Raw genomic sequence first — 23,030 nt, forward strand, 5'->3', positions numbered from 1 at the left:
GTTTCTGAATTGACTCCGGTGTGGTTAGGAATGCAGGCTGTGCTACCGGAAGACAGCTAGAAACTTTAAAAGCCCATCAGATTTGCTCCTGGAAGGTTGAAGCAACAGAAAGTCAGCAGAGATGAAGGCGTAGAGAACATATTTTTAATTTCTAAGGCTAAGTGAATAACAGCAGATCACTGTTAAAATGCATTGCCTGATCAATTCTTGTCCACTCGTTTGGTTTATAAAAATGTTAAGATATTTTGTAATCTGTAAGGCTTTAGACACAGGTAAAAAAAAAGTTGTCATTGCTAATTTGCATCAACAGATGAATATTGATTCAAAGCGTTTGCATCATAAGTTTATTAGCAAATTCACTATTCCTTGGAAAAGACCTAAAACAATGCAAAACACACACCCCTAGCATGTCCAGTCTATTTATTTCCACTCTGTAGACATTTACTTCCTCTGCTCTGGGCAGTTTGTATGCTGTGCACCAGTCCTGAGCAAGCAGCCGTCCTGATTCCTCAGGTTATAGTTCAATGTGATCCTGTTGTGACACCCGCTACCTTGGTGAGCGTCGGGTTGATCTGCTAAACACGGGATGTGCTCATTCCTGACAACAGCTGTAGTTGTTGGAGGCTGCAAACAGCGAGACCCTGTGAAAGAGCATGTGGAGAGATTGTAACCATCGAAAATCAATTGGCAGCAGGAAATAAACATGGAATAAAGGGCTTCGGGGTAAAGAGGGAATAGCATACTGGGTAAGACCCGTTCTCATAAGAAGCTTTTTCTGTCCTAAACTTGGGGAAGCCTCTAACCCTCACCCCGGGGAACCCCATTTTTAGAGGATATTCATAAACAGCCTTCATGCGTCCAAGGGCATTGGCAGTGCTTGAATTCGCCAGACCCTTGTCTCTGGATTCCCTTAATATTTCAAATGTGCGCACGGGCGTAACAGAGACAGGCTTTAGAAATACAGCTGATGGCAGGGGAAGCAGCAAAGCCGCGAGCACCGGGTGGGAGGGGGCGGATTACAGAAAGGGCAGTGCTCCAGGGCCACCTGGGGGCTGTGGCCTCTGAGGCAGAAGGGACTGGCCTGCTGCTGGCTTGGGGCTGTGTCTCCCAGAAGCAGCCAGCTGGAGTGAAGAGCTCCGACAGCAGGGACAGAAAAGGATCTGAGGCTGTTATGCGCAAAATTAGCCCATGTTATCTCCTATGTTACTTTAATTCAGGTGCCAGGTTATAGAAAGCAGTGTTTCAAAAGTAATTTCCCTGAAGTGCCTTACTTTTAGTGATATGGACATGTCCATTTCCAGCACACAAAGGTAGATTTTTCTCTCACACAATAGCAACAGGCTTGATTCCATCAGTCATTTCTCTGGCTTGCAATGTGGCCTGTTTCATGCAGCCGAAGTAGCGTGAGCGTGCTATTGGAGGCTGCTGGCTGCTTCAGAGATCTTGATGATGCCAGCGTTTATGCCATTAATGCAGGTGCACCTCATTTTATTGCGACTCACTTTATTGCACTTCACAGAGGTTATGTTTTTTACAAATTGAAGGCAAGACCCTCCCCCAGCAAAAAGATTATGATTCGCTTTATTTCATGGTCTGGAACCGAACCCAGAGTATCTCTGCGGTCTGCCTGGACCGCATACAAATGCCTAAATGGATGCATTTTGTTTTAACCCCACCCACAAGAATTTGAACAACAGGAAAACAGGGGAAAAAATTTCCAATGAGTTCAGAACATTTTAAGGATGTCCAGGTAACCTAACAACAGCTTTCTGATAGGGAGGTAGAAGTCAATGTGTCCGTTTCACAGATGGAGAAAGAGAAACCCAGGAAAGACTTTCCCAATGCCCAGCGGACAGCGTGAGAGAAATGGGGTGGCAGGTCCCCCAGGACAGCCCCAGACAGCACCTAAAAAATGGTTTCTGGTGACGACAAGAAACTTGTTGACAACCCTAACTTTTACTGCCTCTCTGGACTTTATCTGACTTTATCTCAGGGAGATGTTTGAAAGTACAAAGAAAGACTTGCTAGTAAGTAAAAACCTAGGCACAGAGCAAATATCCACTTAGAGAGGGACCTTTATTGATTATTTTACAGACAGGGAAACTGAGGCAGAGGAAGCAAATGGCCTGGACACAGAACGTGGCAGAGCCAGATGAGCGTTCAGACCTGCTAATTCCTCCCCTATCCTGTTCCCAGGTTGGCAGACTCAAAGCCAAACCCATCTTTTCAGTGCCCCTTCAACAGAAAACAGGCCAAACTAATTGCTGTTTTGGTAAAGTCTGTGTAATATGTGATCAAACTCTGGTAGGAGATCATCTCACTGACGTTTTGATTTCTAAACTGTCAAAACATGTAAAGGATCATGAAGTTAAAATTAAATCTCAGATGAGTTGGAGAAAATTGTCACATTTAAAAAAAGAAGACAGAAAAAAAAGAAATGAAAATAAGCCCGCTTAGTCTCTGGAGTGACAGCAGTCTCTGAAGGGTCTATTTTCAATGACAATCGAGGCAGCCACCTGCAGAGGCCACGCTGGCCTGCAGCCACCAGGAACGCATTCTGTGAAGACAGCTACCGGCCACGGGCTCTGAGAAATGTTCATAGAGGATGCAGGGCAAGAAAGAGTCCTTGAAATGAAATTTGTATATTGGAAAAATTCAAATGAGGGTGTAGGACAAGATAAGAACAACTCTGTGTACAGATCTCATTCCTTCCACCCTAAGGGGGCCATGAATTCTAAGAAGCATTTATTTCTGGGAATAAAGGAAGAGAGGGAAGGGTGCAGGGAGGGACGGAAGGAGGGAGGAAGGGAGAGAGGCAGGAGTATGAATCCTCATTATTAATCTCAGGGAAGAGAGAAATGGAAGAGAGGGGAGGGGAGGGGAAGAGAGGAAAGAGGAGGGAAGAGAATTCACCCTAAACTATAAAGACATTCACTCCACACTGTGCTGGAAACATCTTCCCAGGGTACCTGCTTCACCTGTTTTGCCTGCCAGGAATAACTTAGGCACAGAGAAAATGTGGCACAAGGATCCCAAAGAACAAATCGGTGAATCTTGTTGTATTATAAGATCAATAATAGATTAGCAAAATGCATTTTCACAAACTGTAATCAGAGTGTACGTCAAGTTCTGCTTCTGCAGGGAGCAGGCCGTGCTCACTTTCAAAAGAGCACAGGAGGCAGATGTGGGTGTCACACTGCTGATGTCAAGCTGATGGCAGGATAAATCCAGTAGGGTGACAAATGGGGGGGGGTCAGGGAGGAGTGCTACCAATGGGAGGGCAGGCACAGGAGGTGTCTCTTCTAAAATCATTTGCAAATTTTCATGTCAGCTTGAATATAAAAGGGATATTTTCCTGTCTGGAAAAGAAAATGGTATTTTTCGAGTAAAATCTCCGTAAAGTGCAGAGCTTCCGCAAGTATAAAGAGTCTCAGCTCTAAGGTGCAAATTTCTTCCTCTGCTCTGGGCTTTCATTAGTCTCCTGTGGAGTCTTGGTGAGAGACCCCATTTGTTTGGGACTAAGAGCAATTCCTGTGATGTTGGGTTAAAGGAGCCTAGAAATCCCATAGATGAGTCCTTATTGGAGCAATGAACCCAACTTCCTACTGGAAATGCTCCCCTCGAATGTAGAGAAGCAGGTGTTTGTGTTCCTTCTTTTTATGCTGCGTAAAAGGAAGCATCGGGTAGAGCAGGGGACGCGGCACTGTGCCCATGACCTTTAATGGAAACACCTGAGCTTTTCTCTTGGCGCCGCCCTGAGGGTCCACCCCTGGAGAGCTCTGGGCTATTCACCTACGCTCCTTTTGGAAGTAGCCTGAAGTCCTCTGTTTAGGACACAAAACAAGAATCTTAATAAGAGAATTTTCCATTTTACTCGTGTTCAGAACAGTTCACCACAGAGTCAGTCACTGGGGCAAGAACAGCAAGTGTTGCTGGGAAATGCCACGGCAGCTGAGTAGCGTCCTTCCTACAACTGTCACAATCATCATTCATACCTGGGAGGCCTAGCCGTTCCTGTTGCTATGGAGATTTGCATGGGTCGATGAGGTGCCCTGACTTTTGCCTTCACCCTGGAATTTGAAATGAAAGCCATGTATTCTGATCTAGGCCTCAGTTATCACACACTTCTCTATATACGGCGAGAGCTAGTAAGGCAGACATCCAGGCTTCATCCTCAAATCTCTCCATCCAGGTTCCCCCAGCTCACTGATTTCCAGCAACAAAATACCAAGTGTCTCTTATGGAGCTGAGTGAGAAGATGCTCTGCATAATTGGCCACCACAGCAGCTTAGGGGATCATTTCTGGCCTTCAACCTAAACCCCTGTCTTCATCTAAATATGGGCTCGGGAGCAGGCTTCAGCATGACTGTGGCATATATTTGCATTGAAAGTGTTGTGGGAAAAGAAAGTGAGGAAATGGCCACTCTGCACTGTCTCTGCTGCCAAAGCCCACGGCCCAAACCCTCTTTCTTCATAGCTATTCAACCAACATTGAGTGAACACCTTCACCTGCAGAGAATGAAGTCCAGCAGGTTGCATACACACACACAGCCTTCGAGGAGCAGGGCCTCATGTCCTTGCTCCTGAACTACCAGAAGCGAGATAAAGAATGAGACACGCTGGCTGTTAGAAAGACGCGTAGAAAAGACTGGCAAAAAAAAATGCAAATCGCCTGCGCTCTATGATCTGCTGATAGCTGCTGTTAGCATGCCGCCTTAAGTCATTGCAGCTCTTTTTCTGTTTCCCCCCACAGCTGAAATTGTACTAAGCATATCAATTTATTTCCTGATTATTTTGCTATTAACATATGGGAAGACTATTCCCCCTATTACCAGAGAAACCCAGTGGGCAAGGTTCTTTCCTAATGAGTTGTTTTGCCTTTGTCCTGCTGTGACAGGATCACTCATCACATTTAAACGCTTTTATCTCCGCGTTTCACTGGGCTCTGCTGAAGTAGGGGGTATAATGTGATGATAGGGAGTCGCCAAGTTTTGCGTGAGTTTGTTTTAAATCTTGCGTATGAGCTGGGTACCAGGGGACCATTCGCACACACTCAAGGTTCAAAAGGCAGACTGCTAATGTTGATGGGCAAGATCCTCTCCTCAGGGTGAAAAAAAGACAGTGCCACCCTAGCTGGTTTGGCTCAGTGGCTAGAGCTTTGGCCCTCAGATTGAAGGGTCCCAGGTTCAGTTCTGACCAAGGGCACATACCTCAGTTGCAGGCTCAATCTCCAGCCCTGGTGGTTGGGGCTGGTGCAGGAGGCAACCAATTGATGTTTCTCTCTGTCTCTCTCTCCCTTGCACTCTCTGAAAAGCAATGGAAAAAATATCCTCAGAGACGATTTAAAAAAAAAAAATGAAAAAAAGTCAGTGCCAGAATGTCTGACTGGCAAATGCAGAGACAAAGAGAGAGCAGAGGGATTATTGGGAAAATCAAATTAACTGCTGATTTAAAGCCCAGATTATACTTCCATTAAGCACAATCAGATCTGAGAATCTCTTGTTAGAGGTAAGCAAAGGTGGCTGGCAGTTATGCCCCCATGGAGCTAAAAATAAAACCATGGGAAAGCTGAAAGACTTCTGAAAATAATTCAGGGTGAGAACGAAGATATGTTCTCTTTAAGCCCAGCCATGGGGCATACCAGGGTTAGATAAGCTATACCTAAAAAGGGTTAAAAAATAGTGTAAATGACTATTCATTTTAATTAGACTTTTATATTACTCGAGTCTATTCAAATCACAGAGTTGGAAGGTACTGTGGGTTGGACTGTGTCCCCCACCCCCAATTCATACGTTGACAGACCTGCCTCTAGGACCTAAGAATGTGACCTTATTTGGAAATAGGAATGTTGCATATGTAATTAGTTAAGGTGAGGTTATACTGGCTTGGGTGGGCCCTAACCCGATATGACTGGTGTCCTTATGAAAAGGGAAAATTTGGCCCCAGAGATACAGGGGGAATAACAAATGAAACTGAAGTTACCCTGCCCCGAGTCAAGGACCTGTTAGAACCAGGGAGTGAGGCCTTGGAGACAAATGGCCCTTCCCCGGTGCCGTTAGAGGGAGTGTGGCCCTGCTCACACCCTGCCATCCAGCTTCCAAAACTGTAGGGCAATAATTTTCTGTTGTTTAAGCTCCTCAGTTGTGGAACTTTGCTACACCAGAGCCAGGGAACTAATACAGAAGAAATCCTAAAAGGTATCTCATCCAGCTTCCTATTTAATGAAGGTCTCCTTCCATTATGGATAGATGTTCACTTCAGCCAGCCTCTGAGGGAGCCTTCCAGGGGTGGAGCCATTGTTCTTGGGGCAATCGCTCCAATTATTTCATTGTGTGAGTATCATGCTTTTGTAATATAATTATTAGCAATATAAGCAAATGTTAAGCTTTGCTGTTTTTTAATAAAATGCTCTACTTCATATTCAATAAAAAGATACTGTATAGGAAAAAACTATGTGTGAATCTACAGCTTACCCTGTAATCAAGGCACCATCTTTCACTCAGAGGCAGCAAAAGTACCAGGTACTGGATGGAAAGAAACAACCTCTGAGTTCTGGCCTCACTAATATAAACTAAAAAGCAAGAACACACTTCACACTCTCCTCTGTGGCTTGCAGAGCCTTCTGCCCAACACAGTGCCCACCACAAACAAATCAATGCTAACAGGCCGGCCCACTGAGTCATAAGAAGCACAATTCCCGAGCCAAGCACAGCATCTTTCTTTCCTGCTTCAAAAGGGCAGAGAAGGAAACAGAGCTGTGAGTCATAGAGTATTAATGGTGATGGGAAGATCCCACCGGAGTAGTCAAGGGGATGTGAGAAACATCTACTTCGATACGTTCCATTTCATTCTTTTCTCCAGCCAGTCACGGTTCAGAACAGACTGAGAGCTAGACTGGTGCCCTCTCGCCTTCAGTCTGATCCAATAAGCACCTGTTGTACGAACACTGACCACTTGCCCCAGGGAGAAATAACTAGAGTGATGGACTAATTAATTCTTATGAGCTAGCTGCAAGGAGGTACCTGGGGCTAAACGACTCATGATCAGAGATCGATGCTTTTAGGAAGACAGGCAAACACATTTCATCTCCAGAATGCCTGGCTCTGGATACTGATGAGAAATTCTGTCCCTACTCTGTAACTGGAGGCCTCCCTCCAGCCTCCAGCGATGAGGTGAAGCCATCTCATTGTAGGAAGCAGACTCTGTATTTTCACCTTCAGGGTCTATTAAGAATGGTCCAAGTCTCTTTCCACTGGGTGCACCTAGACCTCTTGTTTCATTGACAATTTAGCATTCACATTCAATTAAGTTTAGCAAATGTTCACTGAGTGATGTTTACTCTGGGCAAGCCATGTGCCAGGTGCTATAGTAGCTACAAAAATAAAAGCCAGGCCTGACCGGTGTGGCTCAGGGGTTGAGCATTGACCCATGAACCTGGAGGTCAAGGTTCGATTCGTGGTCAGGACACAGGCCTGGGTTTCGGGCTTAATTCCCAGTAGGAGGGGTGCAGGAGACAGCCAATCAATAATTCCCTCTCATTGTTGATGTTTCTCTCTCTCCCTCTTCCTTCTTCTCTCTGAAATCAATAAAAGTAAAATTTAAAAATGATAATAATAAGAGCCAGTGTCCTGAAGGAGCTTGGGGAGAAAGCAAGATGGTTACCTTGACTTCGCTTGCTGGCATCAGTTCACAGGCTGACGTTTCTTTCTTTTTCATGTGGGAATCCGAGGAGCCTAAATTCATAATCTGGCACTGGTATTTGCTTGCTGTAGAACACTAGACAAAATCCTAGAAAGGAGTTCATAATTGGACCGGCGATGCCCAAGAGAGAGCAAACTCCCATCCATGTGTGTCTGAAGGGAGAGTGGAGGAGGGACAATGACCGCTGAACCAGAAAGGTGTCTTGAGACCCAAAAACAAAGCAGGCAAATTCATTGACTGTAACAGAATTTATTGGAGGGTAATTTACCTACAGGAAAAGACAACCCGGCAGTCTGCATGGGTTCTTCCCCAATATACCACACAGTGATTGCATCAAGTATGGCCAAGGTATTGAGGATTGACAAGGCAAAGAGCAAAGCATGCTATCGGGCCAGGAACCTCACCTCCTAGGAGTCTTGCGCTAGATAATTGCTTAGCACAACGCTAATACCATTATGATATTTATCTCGGTTGTTATGCCTTTCTGGCCGTTACTGACTGGACTCCTTATGATTATATTGTGTAGGCTCACACAACACAGCAAATCATTAACTACAAGGCCTGTGCGTGTCGGCCAGGACCAGTTAGGCTGGTCAAAGTTAAAGCAAGAATAGAGAATGTGGGGGGCTTACAGAGATGGAATCAGTTTGTTCACATCAACATCTGTCCCATGCGAAAACTTGGTATGACAGAGGTGACATTACACACCACCAATCAGGAAAGCATGGAGTCTTCTTCCAAAAAAAGGTGTTGGGAGAATTGATTATTCCAATACAAAATTAATTTCATTCACTAAATACTCCAGTTCTCTCTGCCTCCTGCACTTCCCTGCCCCCCTGAAGTTAGATATGGTCACATGACTTGCTTTGGCCACTAAATGGGATCAGAAGACATGTGTCCCCTCCAAGCACAGCCCTGAGAGCCAGTGTCTGACTCACCATGTACTCCTCTGCTGTAGGTTCCTCGGATGCCCCGTCTGGATAAGCCCGAATCAACCTGGGTCCCCAAGGAACTGTGATGACCAGAGAGCCCACACACTGACAGAGGACAACAGCACAAATGAGACATAGATTTGGGGTGAAAACCTGGAGATTGGGGGTTGTTTGTTTCTTCAACCTAACCTAACCTCTTCTGTTTAATACAAAAGTAAACCCAGAATTAAACTCCAGGTGGTTAAAGACTTAGATGTGGAAACTAAAATTTTTAGAAAAAAGATACAGATAAATATATTTATGAACAATAAAGGAAAAGATCAATGTATTTGACCGCATCCAGCTTCAAGTCTTCTCTTCACCAATAAACACCATAAATTATACATATAAGCCACAAACGTATATGTATCACCCTCTATTTCCTGGGTGGTAAGAGTGTTTAAAGCTTCCAAGTGATTGTAATGTGCAGCCAGGGTGGAAAACCACGCTGTAGGAGAAACATGGGGAAAGAACATTAGGGAGAACCTCCGGTCTGCCACTGCTTTTGTGGTTTTTTTTAATCTTCACTCAAGGATATTTTTTCCATTGCTTTTTTTTTTTTTTTTTTGAGAGGGTGGAGGAAAGGGAAGACAGGGAGAGAGGAACATCGATGTGAGAGAGACACAAGGATTGATTGCCTCCAGCACACCCCTGACTGGGATCAAACCTGCAACCCAGGTACATGTGCCCTTGACCAGGAATCAAACTCAGGGCCCTTCAGTCCTCAGGCTGACTCTCTAAGCACTGTGCGAACCAGCCAGGGCTTATCACTGCTTCATAACCTTGGGCAACTGCGCTATCAACTCCTCCTTCAGCACAATCAAGGTTATAACACCTATTTTATTGGATTGCTAGACAAATTAAATAAGAATGATGCATTTAAATTACCCAGTACAATATCTTATTTTACGGAAGTAAAAATCAGTTACTATCCTGGATGATCCTACAAGGAATGAATACCAAGCAGATTGCTCAGATCCTAGGGGTAAGCTGAGCATTTTAACACCACCCCCCTCCCTGTGCCCCAGTCTTCCTCTCTTCTCCTCCATCCCACTGACTACACTGTGAAACAGCCTGTAATCCTGCTGCTCTCTCATCCTACCTTATTGAAATGCAAGCTTGGAATTTTGAAAAGTCACAGTTGCATGTTTACACCCAAAATATAGCCTTTCAGCCAACAACTTGGTCTGCGGATTCTGAATATTTCTTCTTAACTGGTATCATCATCTCAATGTGTCAAATAACACCATCAAAATGATGACCTAAAATGCTTTATGTAATTTACCATAGAGGGAAAGATGCCATATTACAAAGCCACAGTCTTTTAAACGATTTTGTTTATTAATGAGGCTTCTCTTGACTTCAGAAGATTGGACTCTGTTTTCAAAGTCTATTGTTACTCATTCCATGAATCATGTATTAAAAAACAATTTTATGTATTCATCATTTTCACAACTGCTTATTTTCTCAAATTTTTCTTTTAAGTATGTGACAAGAGGAGAGATGAGGAGTCTAGATATCCAAGAGATAAAAAACTGTGAGTATGTAGCCTGTCAGGTGATGTTGCCGGCCAGACCACATTCTGTGCATTGAGGAAATATTTAGTGTGTCCACCATATATTAGATTTGTGAGAGATAAAACAATGCATGAGACAGAGCCTCTAGTCACATGACACTTGTAAGATTTTTTTTTTATTGATTTCAGAGAAGGAAAAAGAGAGAGAGAAACTTCAATGTGAGAGAGATACATTTATCAGTTGCCTCCCATATGCACCTCAACCAGGGATCAAACCCGCAACCCAGGTATGTGCTCTGATGGAGAATCAAACCTGTGATCTTCCAGTACATGAAATGATGCTCTAACCAACTGAGCCACACTAGCAAGGCTTGCAAGATATTTTTAAAGAGAATATATAGCCTTGAAAAGACTTGAAATAACCTGTAATACAAGAATTTAAAGCTAATCACATGTGGAGACAATACCTATGAGAATTCTGTGGAAAGAAAAACCATATCACTTGGTATGCTGAGATCACTGGTGCAGGGAACCATGCTTAATCTGAGCATTAAAGAATGAATGATCTGGCAAACTCTAAAGTTGGCCTCCAAAGTCATCCTCCCCTTCCTCATTGCTTCCAGATCCCTAATTTTGTTTGGACAGCAATATGCCCATTTCTGGGAAGTTAATCATATTCTATAGCAGTCCTGTTGTCTTTGCAAGTGATGGATCTAGGGGTGTATAGGGTTTAGTTTTGCCCACTCAAATTCTGGAAAATACCTTCTTGTCTTTTGTTCCACTCCCTTTCTTTTTTGGATTCCTGACCTATGAAGATAAGAGTCTAAAAACTGAATCAGCTTTCTAGTGAACATTATGTCTAAAGCCATCACCAAGACAATGAAGATGGCAGAGTACAAAGACCAACAAGTCTGGCAACATTGCAGAGCCATTCTGTCAACCCCAGACAGCTTACCTCCAAATTTTCCATTATGTGAAATAACTATGTCTTTATGATTTAAAATACTTTGGTTGACAATTCCATTGCTGATACAGGTGGATCAGGCATCCAAAGGAGGACAGCTAGAGCTATTAGCATGTTTGGGACTGAGCTGAATTGGACTTACGTAAGTAATTTAGGACATGAATGGAGTGTATAAGAATAAAGGCAAAAGGAACTGTACAAAAACACTGTACTTTAATTGATAAAGTTGTATCCCATGAAGATATGGGCTAACAGTTCTGATACAGATACATATGTATATTGAAACTGAACTACCAAGTACATGGATGGTGGATGGTGGCAGCCAGATTTCTCACTATTAGAGTGAGATTTTATAGATGAGCAAAGAGAGGAAGCTAGAATGATCCATGTGGTAATGAATTAGAGGTGGAGACAATAATATGAAATCAGGTTTAATTTACTATACGGACGGTTATATATAGAAATACCTATAGATTTGTGCATGTACATCCTTACTCTGCCAGCTAAAGGGGCCTGAAAGCAAAAACATCCCAGTCGCAGCAGCACTCTTAGTGCCTGTGGCTCGGTCTGTAAGACCAGTGTCCCATCGAAAGAGCCAGGGTCCTCTGGAAAATGGCTGACTTTAGGACAGGGGCGGGAAATATACAAGATGAGCCTGGCAGACCTTGCAGTGCCAGAAAGTAGGCACGTGCTCAAAAACCAAAACAAAACAAAACCCACAACGAAGGGAGTATGCATGTCAAACGGAAACAGGAGCCAACTGGAAGAATTCCCAGAGGCCAAGACAGAGCAATTTGAGTAACAAAATAAAGGAGCACTGGGTTATAAGCCGAAGTATAAAATGCATAACCATGAGTCCATACTGAAGTAAACAAATTATTGAATAAATAAACAAATGAGGGAGAGGAGCCAAATCTTCCATAGAGAAAAACTCCAAATTGAGGTCAATACTCCACCCTCAAAGAGGTGGAGCGTAACCCGCCCCTGGCTCCTTAAGTGCGGGGGGGCCACAGGGGCTTTCTTCCAGAGAGGACAATATGGGAAGGGGGAAGAGAAACTTTACAGCGGGGAAATCTGACAAACACCACCTCGGTCATGTGATCAAGGTCAATATCGACCATGATAAGTCGTGTGGACAGTATGTACCTGTGAAGTGATGGAAATGGCACTTTATCTCTGTGGTTTTCCTTCCCACAACAATAACCCCGGTCTGATCATGAGAAAAGCATCAGACACCCCAGTCGAGGGACGTTGCACAAAATACCTCAAACTCTTAAAACTGTCGAGGTGTCCTTAAAGTGACTCGCCAGTCTCCTGAAAACTGTCAAGATCATTAAAAACAAGGAAAGTCCGAGGAACTGTCTCAGCCAACAGACCTGGAGACGTGACACTAAATAAATGTGGGGTCCTGGATGAAACCCTGAAACAGAAAAAAAAAATGAGGGCAAAACTAAGGAAATGCAAATAAAGTATAAAATTCAGTGAACAATATATCAATATTGGTTCATTAATTGTAACATGTGTACCCTGTTAACCTTAGATATTAATAGGAGGGGATCTAGGGGTGGGATATATGGAAATGCTCTCTGCTATCATCTAAATTGTTCTGTAAATCTAAACCTTTTCTAAAATAAAAAGTTTAAGAAATATTTATCTAATGCTGCTGGGAAGCATGGCACTAAGTCGCTCTCAGAGTCTCCATCCCAAACTGACAGAAAGCTGGGATCTGAGGACCAGAGTTTGGTGAACAGGGAGAGGCAGCCAGTCCTGAAGAAATAAGCCTGGGGCGGGTAAAGCATACTATTTAAGTTATAAGCATAGTCAATGGAACGATTATATAGTATCACTGACAAAACTGGAGAGAAGAGTGAGTGGGAGGTCATGGGAATCAAGCACTTTCCCTCTTAGAAAGGGGACCCAGAAGTTCTGTGTAACGTAGATATGCTAAAAAAGTTTTCTTTAAGTCAAAAGGGAATACTTCTAAGGAGTAGAGCTAGGCTTGTGAAAACTTGTATTTCTCACCTGATATCACCCTGAATTTAGCTACTAGATGAGGGTAGTGGGTTTGCCGTGATGATGGGCTGAGAGCGTGGCCCTTGGTAATTAATGCTCAGGAAGCCCCAGACAGGACTGTCACTGCAGCGCACCCGAGAACACATGTTGCAGGAAAAGGAACGGGCTCAGATTCCACAGGGGTCTTAATCCATGAGCACAGTGTAACTGAAAAAGTGCAGGAAACAACTTTGCTGCTCAGCAGAATACATCACTCCAGCCTTAGCACTGCTTAATGTACAGCATGTTATAATTTTGTAACCCAGTGATAAACAGTAATCGGCTGATGTACCCATGTCAGATACTTTTACAGACAACAGACTGCAGTCTCACATTTACCTGCATAATTAAAAACAAATGACGCCCAACAAATGCTTAATTATTTCTGAATTCCATATTAGAACAATGTCAGCATCTTGCAAAATAGACGTTGATGAATAACTTGGCCACAGTAAACCTTTTCCAAGAAAAATACTGGCTTTGATGTTCTGAGATTCTAAGTTTATGAGATCATTAATCATTGCAAGTGTTATGTCTCATTTGTGCTAGAATTATTTTACACCCTTAGGGCCGTGGTATGTTTATTAGACAAGTTAAAAAAGAAAATGATTTCTGCTCATGGCTATTCAAGTTCTATTAAAAATAATTTCTAAACCAACAATCATTTTTTTCCATATCTTCATTAAATACAGGAAAGAGTGGGCTTTAAAACAGTCTGCCAGGCTGCCCTGCACATTTTTCACAGCCTTCTGTCGGGAGATGATGCTGACGCCCGTGGATAAGGGATCCTTCTCGGGGGAGATTGCCACTGCGGACGGCTGTCTCTCTTGCACTTCTGAACTCCAAGTGCGTCCGTCTGTGTTTCAGGTGGAATCAGTGCATGGACTGCAGGTGCCTTCTGAATGTTTTTAACCTTCATAGTGTTGTATATATACTTCAGCCACATTATAAAAAAAAGTTCTTAATTCCTGGAACCCATGGGAGCTCATTTGGAATCACTACAGCTAAGAAATATCATGAGCACACATTTTACCGCAAGCTGCCTGAGCCCGCAGTAGGAGCAAGTGGCAATGGCAGGGAGGGCTCACGAATTACAGGCCCCAGCTACCTGTGAAGATGCAGTACAGAGTGGCCGAGAGCTGGCACAGACGAAAGGAGCCTCCCAGATCCTCTCGCTCCTTCCCTGGCCCACTGAAGACCGAGGCTTTCTTCCTAGAGAGGCTGCATCGGAGAAGGCCTGGCCCCAGGGACACCAGGGGCACCTGAGGGTACAGGCGAGGGAGGAGTCCTCCTGAAAACAGGTATCGGATGACAGGCTCTATATTGAAAAGTGAGTCTGATACCCCCCTCCCCTGGCTCAGCTTCCAACACTGGCAGCCAGGATTTCCTCGGTGCAGAAACTCATCAACTTAAAAGAAAGGCCTCGAGAGAGTGAGACTTGAACATGTGCCAACCGAACAGGAGAGCCTTCCCTGGACGCCCATCAGTTGATAAGCCCCAGCCATGCATAATTTCCAACCGGCTTGTTTAGCTCCTCACTAAACTGAAAGGACAGCTAAGGATCAGATAATTGAGGGATGGTTGTCCATGAAATATAAAGACCAAAATAAACAGGCAAAATGAACTCAAATGAAACAGACAATGCAGGGAGCCCAAGACACATAAAAACTCTAGAATATTCTCACTAAGATAAGATACTGTGTCCATGAAATGTGAAGACCATTTTGAAAAAAGAAAAGAAACATCCAGGGAACAAGAAAGCACTCTAAAAAATTAAAAGGGATGACAAACACAATAAAGAGAAGGGTTAATAGATAAAATTGAAAATTCTTGGGAATTAGATTAAAAATAAACAAGATGAGAAATAGGAGAGGGAGGCAGGAAAATCAGTCCAGCCAAGAAGCTTCCAAAGCTGACCAACAGGAGTTCCAGAAACTGGAAGATAACTAGTGGATGGGGAGGCTATTTTGTAAAACAAAACAAAACAAAAAGAAATACAAGAGCATTTCTTGAATTGAGGAACATGAGCTGCCGTATGGAGAGAGCCTACTGAACACCTAGCACAATAAATGGAAAAAAAGCCGTATAACAGTTATCCACTGTGAAATTTCAATACAATGTGAACAAAATGAAGACCCTAACCATTTCCAAAATAAAAATAACTTTAAAAAGATCAGTTACAAACTGGGGTTGCCAGCCAAAGGACCGGTGACAGAGAGTAATTTCTAACCAAATTGTCAATCAAGCCTAAGGTCTTCGAAATTTCACCTCTTACACCTCTGTTGTTGTTTTTTTCCTGCAAAGTGTTAAAGAATGTGCTTCACCAAAAAAATGAATAAGCCGTGGAAAAGGCGGCGGGCGATTCGAGAACAGAGAATGCGTGGGTGAAAGGCCGCCCCGGATGACAGCTGCGCCGAAAGCAGCTGATCCAGATCAGATCAGGACAGCGCGGGGCCCCGCAGGTAAGCTGGCGGATTATCTGTCGCGCTTGACAGGCAGGAAAGGCTTCTGAGTGGTAGAGACTCTGGGGATGATTCAGTTATACGTTCAGAGAAATCTAAATAAAATTTGAAATGAGCCAGTTAACTCCATGGAAAAGTAAAACTTGCACAAGAAAGTGGTGGCGGTTACGAGGGCTGCGGGGAGAGAAGTGGGGAGTTGCTGTTCAGTGGGTGTAGGGTCTCAGTTATGCAAGAGGAGTAAGTTCTAGATCTGGTGCACCACATAGTGCCCGAAGTTAAGAAACCAGTAGTGTACACTTAGTAAATTGGGAAGGTAGGACTCACGTTAAATGTTCTCACAACAAAAAAAGGACAGGGCACAGAAGAAAAACTCTTGGAGGTGATGGATATGTTTGTTGCTGTTGATGGTGGTGATATTTTCACATGTGTATGCATATCTCCAAACTCATCAAATTGCATACATTAAATACATCCAGTTTGTATATCAATTATACTTGAATAAAGCTGTTTTTTTTTTAAGAAAACGTATTCTCAATACACTATATAACCTCAGCTATGAACAATATTACATAGTCCTGACAATCTAAGCCCTAAATATTGATTTTACCAAAAATTGTGATAAAACTGTATTGGGAAGATGTAGAGAATAGAAGTGTGTGTAGGTGCATGTGTGTATGTGTGTGTACGTGTGTGTAAGAGTGGTGGAGGGCAGGGAGTGAGAAACAAAGTCCATATTTTCTGCAACAGAAAATCAATAGCTAATGAATAAAACTGGAAAAAAAAATTAAGACATGGTCATATGAGTACTGTTTTCAGAAAGTAATGCGAAGAAAAAGATTTTAGAGTAGAAAGCAGTCGCCCTTAGAGACACCTGCCAGGGGCACCTGCTTCTCATTTAATGTCCTTCTACATTTAGCTTTTAACACCACGAACATGTATAACTTTGAGAAAAACAGCAGTTACTTGTTAAAAAGTTATCAGTCCCTTTGAGAAAGCAGTTTCGTTATAGCTGTAGTAAAAGCCAAAGGTGAGCGATTCGAGAGCATGAATGGGCGGTGAGAATGTGGCAGGTGGGCAGGGCATAGGAGACCCCATCCCTGGAGTGGGGGTCCAGGCACTGAGGCACCCGGTCCTGGCGGAGCATCTTGCTGGATGTGAGAATAACTCCAGATACTGAGGAGGTCAGAATGGGATAGAGGATCCCTGTTCACCACACAGAAAACTGCCTCAGAGACTGCCACGAGCCACGTAAGGGTCTCAGCCAGGGTGGTGGGGATTGACAAAGACTCTCCATGGCCTGACTTTCATCAGGCCTCTCTGAGGCCCGAACTCAGGTTTCCCTCTCTGTCCCTATAGATTCCATTTTGAGTAAGAATCCTGCTAAGTGGGTGAAGTGAAAATCCCTCACCCTTGGTATCTGACCACCCTCCATATCTGACCACCTGGCCTGCCTTCAGCAGGATTTCTGATGAGTCTAAAAAGAAGCCCCCTTTCCACTGATGGTTCCTCTTAGTAGCTTTCTATCCTCTGGCCCCACCTGCTCCTTCACTGTAACCCCCACTTGTCCCAGCTGGAGTCAGGGTTGGGTCCAGTCTCTCCCCACATTGCCACGGTCCCCTCGCGCATCGCAATGGCTCCCTTTGAATAAAGTCTGCCTTGGCATTCTTTAACAAGTGTCACGGAATAACTTTTCTTTAACACTGAGAATCATATCTTTCCTTTCAAAATATAGAAAGAAAAGATAGATGTGAGAGCTCTAGATCCCGCTCATTTGTCGCATGGGTACTGTGACCTCTCACCTCAACACCCCCTTCCCTTCCCTAATGATGACAGCTGCCTACTTGTGGGTGGTAAAGCTCTCAGTGTTGGTTTTATGGATAGTTTTCATTACTCAAGCTTTGATCTTACTTCCCCAGAATTAATTAGGATGCTGAATAATTCCGATGATTAGTTCCTGTCCTCTTTATATATTTTTGTAGCTAGACATAGCTTCTAGGAACAAAATAACCTCTGTGTAAGCTGCATATTTTTTTGCCCATAATTTGATAAAATAAATTGACTGATACTGACTAAGCAACAGGGAAGTACAGGTAAAAGCAGACTTGGGCTTCAAAGACCTTTGTTAAAACTTGGCTCTGTCACTTGTCCTCTGACTCCTTCGATCATTTCTCAGTGTCAGGTTTTTTTTTACCCACCCCCAAGGATATGTTTATTGATTTTAGAGAGAGAGGAAGGGAGAGAGAGAGAGTTCAGTTGCCCCCCCCCCCGTATGCTTAACAACTGAGGATCGAACCCACAACCTAGGTATGTGCCCTCACTGGGAATCGAACCTGAAAACTTTGGTGTATGGGACACTGCTCCAACCAACTGAGCCACCTGGCCAGGGCTCTCAGAGTGTCAGTTTTACTGTCTGTAAAATAAGGCATTTGGACTGTGGTCTCTAAAATCTTTCCAGTCCTAACATTTGATGATCAAAAGCTTAAATCTGGTACAGGTTTTTCAAAATTTGGAACATTCGGTTCCATTCTTTGCGAATTAACTGTGGAATTTTCAGAGGCTCCAAAATAACCAGTGGTTAATTATTCTTCTTGGGACCTCCTTCTGTACATGTTTAGATATTTCTCCCCTGTGTAATGTGAAGACTGACGCCCCTGCAGGCATTAGATCCATGGTTCAAATGTGTCATTCCATAAAACTTTAATAAGAATGTGACATGTTTAAGCTGAAAACTTGTCCCTTGGCTCCTTTGCATTTTGACATTTTACTTGGACCTACTGCCTAAACGTGACTTTCTTCTCTGCTCTCTCTTTAATTCATGCGCTGGTTTGGTGTTTTACATCTGTTGTCAGAATCTGTATTATGACTGTTTTATCAACTCTCCAGTGAAAAATTCCACAAAACGGTCTCCATAGAACACTAATGCCACAAAGTGCTAGTAGATGTTTCGAGAAAACATTTCATGGTTACGTAAGTTTGAGAAAACACTGAATTAAACTGCGAAACCGCTAAACAGTTTCCTTTAACTGAAAGGCCTCATGCTTTACTGGGCTGACGCTCAGTGAGAACCTCCTAAGGGGAGATGTAGGATGCACAGCCTCCTAAACGTACACAGCAGGAGTCCTCTCTTCTTGGGCTATTTATCTGCTTGGACATGTCCTACGTCATTTATTCTGGAACAACTGTTTTAATAAACACTTATTTGTAAATGCCACGATTGTCTTTACATTTTATCAATAAAGTGTGCGTGCATGGATATCATGCCAAAGAGTCAAGGAATATTTGTACGTTATGCATAATAGGCAGTCAATAACATGAGTTAAAATAATGATTCTCTCGGTGCTTTATCAGAAGTTTTGACAAGGCTCCCATTTGGAATATAAAACTGTAAGCGAGAAGGACCCAGTAATCAGCAGGGCAGCCTCGCCCCAGTTCCAGGCCGGGACTTATTCCTCCAGCTCCTGCTGCCACCTGTCTCCACGCCCCGCTCCAGCAGCAAAGAAATCCCACGACATTATGGTACATTCTACTCCCTTCCAACTGCTCGTCAGAGTTAGTCCAGTTACGGTCTTGAGATAATTATATATAATTGTTAAAACTCTAACCAAAAATAAAATTTGTAATGACAATAAATATGACCCTAGAAATGCATAGTTCGAACTGGGACATCTTGAAAAATCACATCAATGGAAGCAACGCCAGTAACCAGGCCGTCGCACGACTGGATGGTCTCCATCCCTCAGCAGTGGCGAATCCTGTAGAAGGGGAGAGTTACCTCCGAGGCAAGCAGCCCGCTCCTTCACTCTATGAGAAGTAAAAACTGCGGTTGTTAGAGGCCACAAAAATATTTTTCAATAGTACTTAAATGCATAATTATCAACTGGCAGAAGACTAATGTGATTCTCTTTCATAAATCTGTTTCATAAAACATGAAGGCTTGGGAGGTGGTGTGTGTGTGTGTGTGTGTGTGTGTGTGCGCACGCGCGCAGGAGGGAGACTCTCCCATAAATGGCATTAAAGAAATCAAAGAAAATGGAAGGGCAGGAGGAAGGATGCCAGAGGTTTGGGCTCAGCACCTAACAAAACAGATGTTCATTTACTGACTAATGATGCTATTTAGCATCAAAAATAACATTTCACAGCTAAAGTGTTATTTTTATTGTTAAAATTCCATGTTAGAAGATAAGCTTTCTTATCCATAGATACAAAACAATAAAAAGCTTCATTTATTCTAAAGGATTGAGAAGAAATTTGAAACATTAAGCCAGCTCTTAGAAAGACCTGACTTAGACTTAGCCTGGTTTACTTCTATTAGCCAAGCCGTACTTCATGATTGGCTCAACCAAATTGGAACTGTATTGACAAGAATTAGGGGGAGGTGGTTTAATGAGACATAGAACAATCTACCGGCCCTACGTCTGGAATGTGAAACTTCCAGGGAAGGTTCAGAGGAGGCAAGCAGGAAGAACTGGAACAAGTCACCCCAGGATGTGCCTCTGTGGTTTGCAGATTGTTCTGTGCTAAAGACAGCTTTAGCCACAGGCTCAGGAGAAACTTCTGCCCCTCACCCCCTGCACTAACTAGAAGAATTTGAATTAGAGGCCTTGCCCATAAGAGATAACTTCTTTTGACCTATCTATAGGGCAGAGCAAACTTCTACTTACTAAAGGTCTGTGCTTTCCTGTCATCTAACAATGACCCTGTGAAGCCCTAAAGTGCAGCACCTCCTCCCTAGCTCAGGATGTCTTATACCTCAAGCCCCCTTTCCACCTCTGAACTTCTCATGCAGGTGGGGCTCTAACACCTTCATGTATGTGGGATTCCCATACACATGTATGTATTAAATTCGGTCATTTTCTCTTGCTAAAAAAAAAAAATTAGTGAGACATTAAGTTAGAATTATACAGCATACATTATACTTCAGAATGAAGCTTATTAATAATTTTAAAACATTATATATAAAGACTATAGATTTTATGACGTGAGCTGATGGAAGCTCTGCACACATTCCATGTGCCACTCAAGGGACTGAAGCATCTAAAAGTGAGAGTGTACATAGAGGAAGCTCCAGAATAGTATCAAGACTAGAACATTCAGTGAACTGTATAGAAGAACCCACAGCCTGGAAGGGATTTTAGGAAGGGACGGAAGGGAATGAACAAATTATCCAGGCCAAACAGAATCACTCTGAAGGATAAACCGAGGAGCAAACTCGTTACTAGACTGATAAGAGAACAGAGCTGTCTGATGTGAAGATTCCAGAAGGTCTAATAAAGACTGAGGCAGCCCGGCCGGGCGTGGCTCAGCAGTTGAGCGTCCACCTGGGATCCAGGCGATTGGGGTTTGAATCCCAGTGAGGGCACATGCCCGGGTTGTGGGCTAGGCAGCCGATCAATGACTCATCATTGATATTTCTATCTCTCTCTCTCCCTCTCCTTTCCTCTCTCTGAAATCAATAAAGATATATTTTTAAAAAAGAAAAAAAGACTGAGGCAAAGGAACATGAAATCGTAATGGAAATGACAAGGAATCCAAACACGACTGGAAGATAACCAGAGAGCCAGTTAAGCAACTTAAGCAAGAGCCCAATAACACGCTTCAGGTGGGTGGCTGAGAAACCCAACTGGTATTTTGACAGTTTGAGGCCAGAGTCAAGCGTATTACTTACCGGTTTAAATGATGTTATTTCACAGAAGATTTGGGTTCCTTTCTTCTCTGAGATTATAGGAGGTATACCTCAGGAGATAAAAGATTGTTTCAGTTTATCCCTTCAATAAAATATGTATTCCAAACTTGAGGTTTGCCGAAGCCTTAGACAGGTGTAGGCCCCTACGCTTCTAGCTCCTCCGCAACATACCTGCCCAGACGCAACTGGGCCGCCCTCTCTGAGAACCTTCAGTGAGGAGGAAGTTATTTCTCACGGGATAACACAATTCGGGTCTTTGGGGATTTAAATAATCCATTCAGGCAAGGATCATCTTTGGATGCTAAGGCCGTCAGGTAACAATTGTTAGGGAAGATGATTTTTGCTCGGTTCCGAAGCACCACGGCACAGATTACCTAATTGCACAGGGGAAATGGAGAGACCCGGAGGCCACCATCCTGAGTGATCAGACAGTATTTCACTTGACAGGGCAACCTTTCATTCACGTCTCCTGATGGGATACAATTCGAAGTACATAGCATCATCTAAGAAAACTTCTTGCCCCAAACTTCTTGAATCCAATCATGCTCTTAGACTTAACCTTCAATTTATGGGAAATACAAGTGACAGAAGTTAAATGCCACCACGAGGAAATGGACAGATCCAGAATGTGGGACACTGTATAAGATAACTGGCTGCTTTTTTCAAGAAGTCAGTGTCATGGGAAAAACAAGGTGTAGTGTCTATACCAGAATAAAAGACAATAAAACACATAACCACCAAGGACAATGCATGAAGCTTGACTAGATCCTGGTTTGTGTTTTGGGTTTTAAACTATAAAAGATATTTTGATAATACATAGAAAAATTTGAGTAGATTGCATATTAAATAATATTAGGAAAACATTTTTAACTGTCTTAGATATAATAATATCATAGTCAAATTAGAGAATGTCTTGTATTTTTAGGGGAGAGAGAAAACAAATATAGTGAAAGGTTAACTGCTGACTCTAAGTGGTAACTGTACCAGTGATAATTGGATGATTCCCTCAACTTTCCTGTACATTTGGAAACCTTCATGAAAAATCTTAAAGAACCTCTTTTTAAAATCTATTTTTATTGTTGAAAGTATTACAGATGTCCCCTTTTCTTTCCCAGTGGCTCCCTCTGCCCGGCTCCCACACCCTCCCCAGAACCTTTTATTTTTTTAAGTAAACTAATCTGAAATCTGCCCCCATTTGCGTTTACCTAGTCATTCCAATTCCACTTCCTTTCTCCCCAGTTTCCAGTCCCACTTCCCTCCAGCTCTGGCTGATCCAAGGCAACCCCTTTGCCTGCTCTTCTCCTGCTCATTCGAAGTTACAGCTTTGGAGAGGGCAGCCGGGTGCTCTGTTCCCTTCCCCTCAGCGGCTACTGAAACACCAGAGGCCCCCAAATATGTGTCTTCATGTCAGACGGCTTATCTGACCTAATGGACCTGAACATAGAAACTGCCTTTTCTAAAGCATCGCACTTCATGGGCAAACCGAGACCTAAATCAACCTGTTAAATCAGAGCACATCCTTTACTCTTAGGAGACCCCAACCATCTTAATTTAAAGAGGAAATGGTACTATATTGCAAGTCTAATAAACTCCTGACTAATTAAAATGCTGGCAGAATAATTGCTCCCAGTAATTGAATGCTTTCATTAAATCAAGGTTCAACTACTTTTAAAAATACTTT

Source organism: Miniopterus schreibersii (assembly GCF_964146895.1).
Source record: "Miniopterus schreibersii genome assembly, chromosome: 8".
Taxonomy (NCBI): Eukaryota; Metazoa; Chordata; class Mammalia; order Chiroptera; family Miniopteridae; genus Miniopterus; species Miniopterus schreibersii.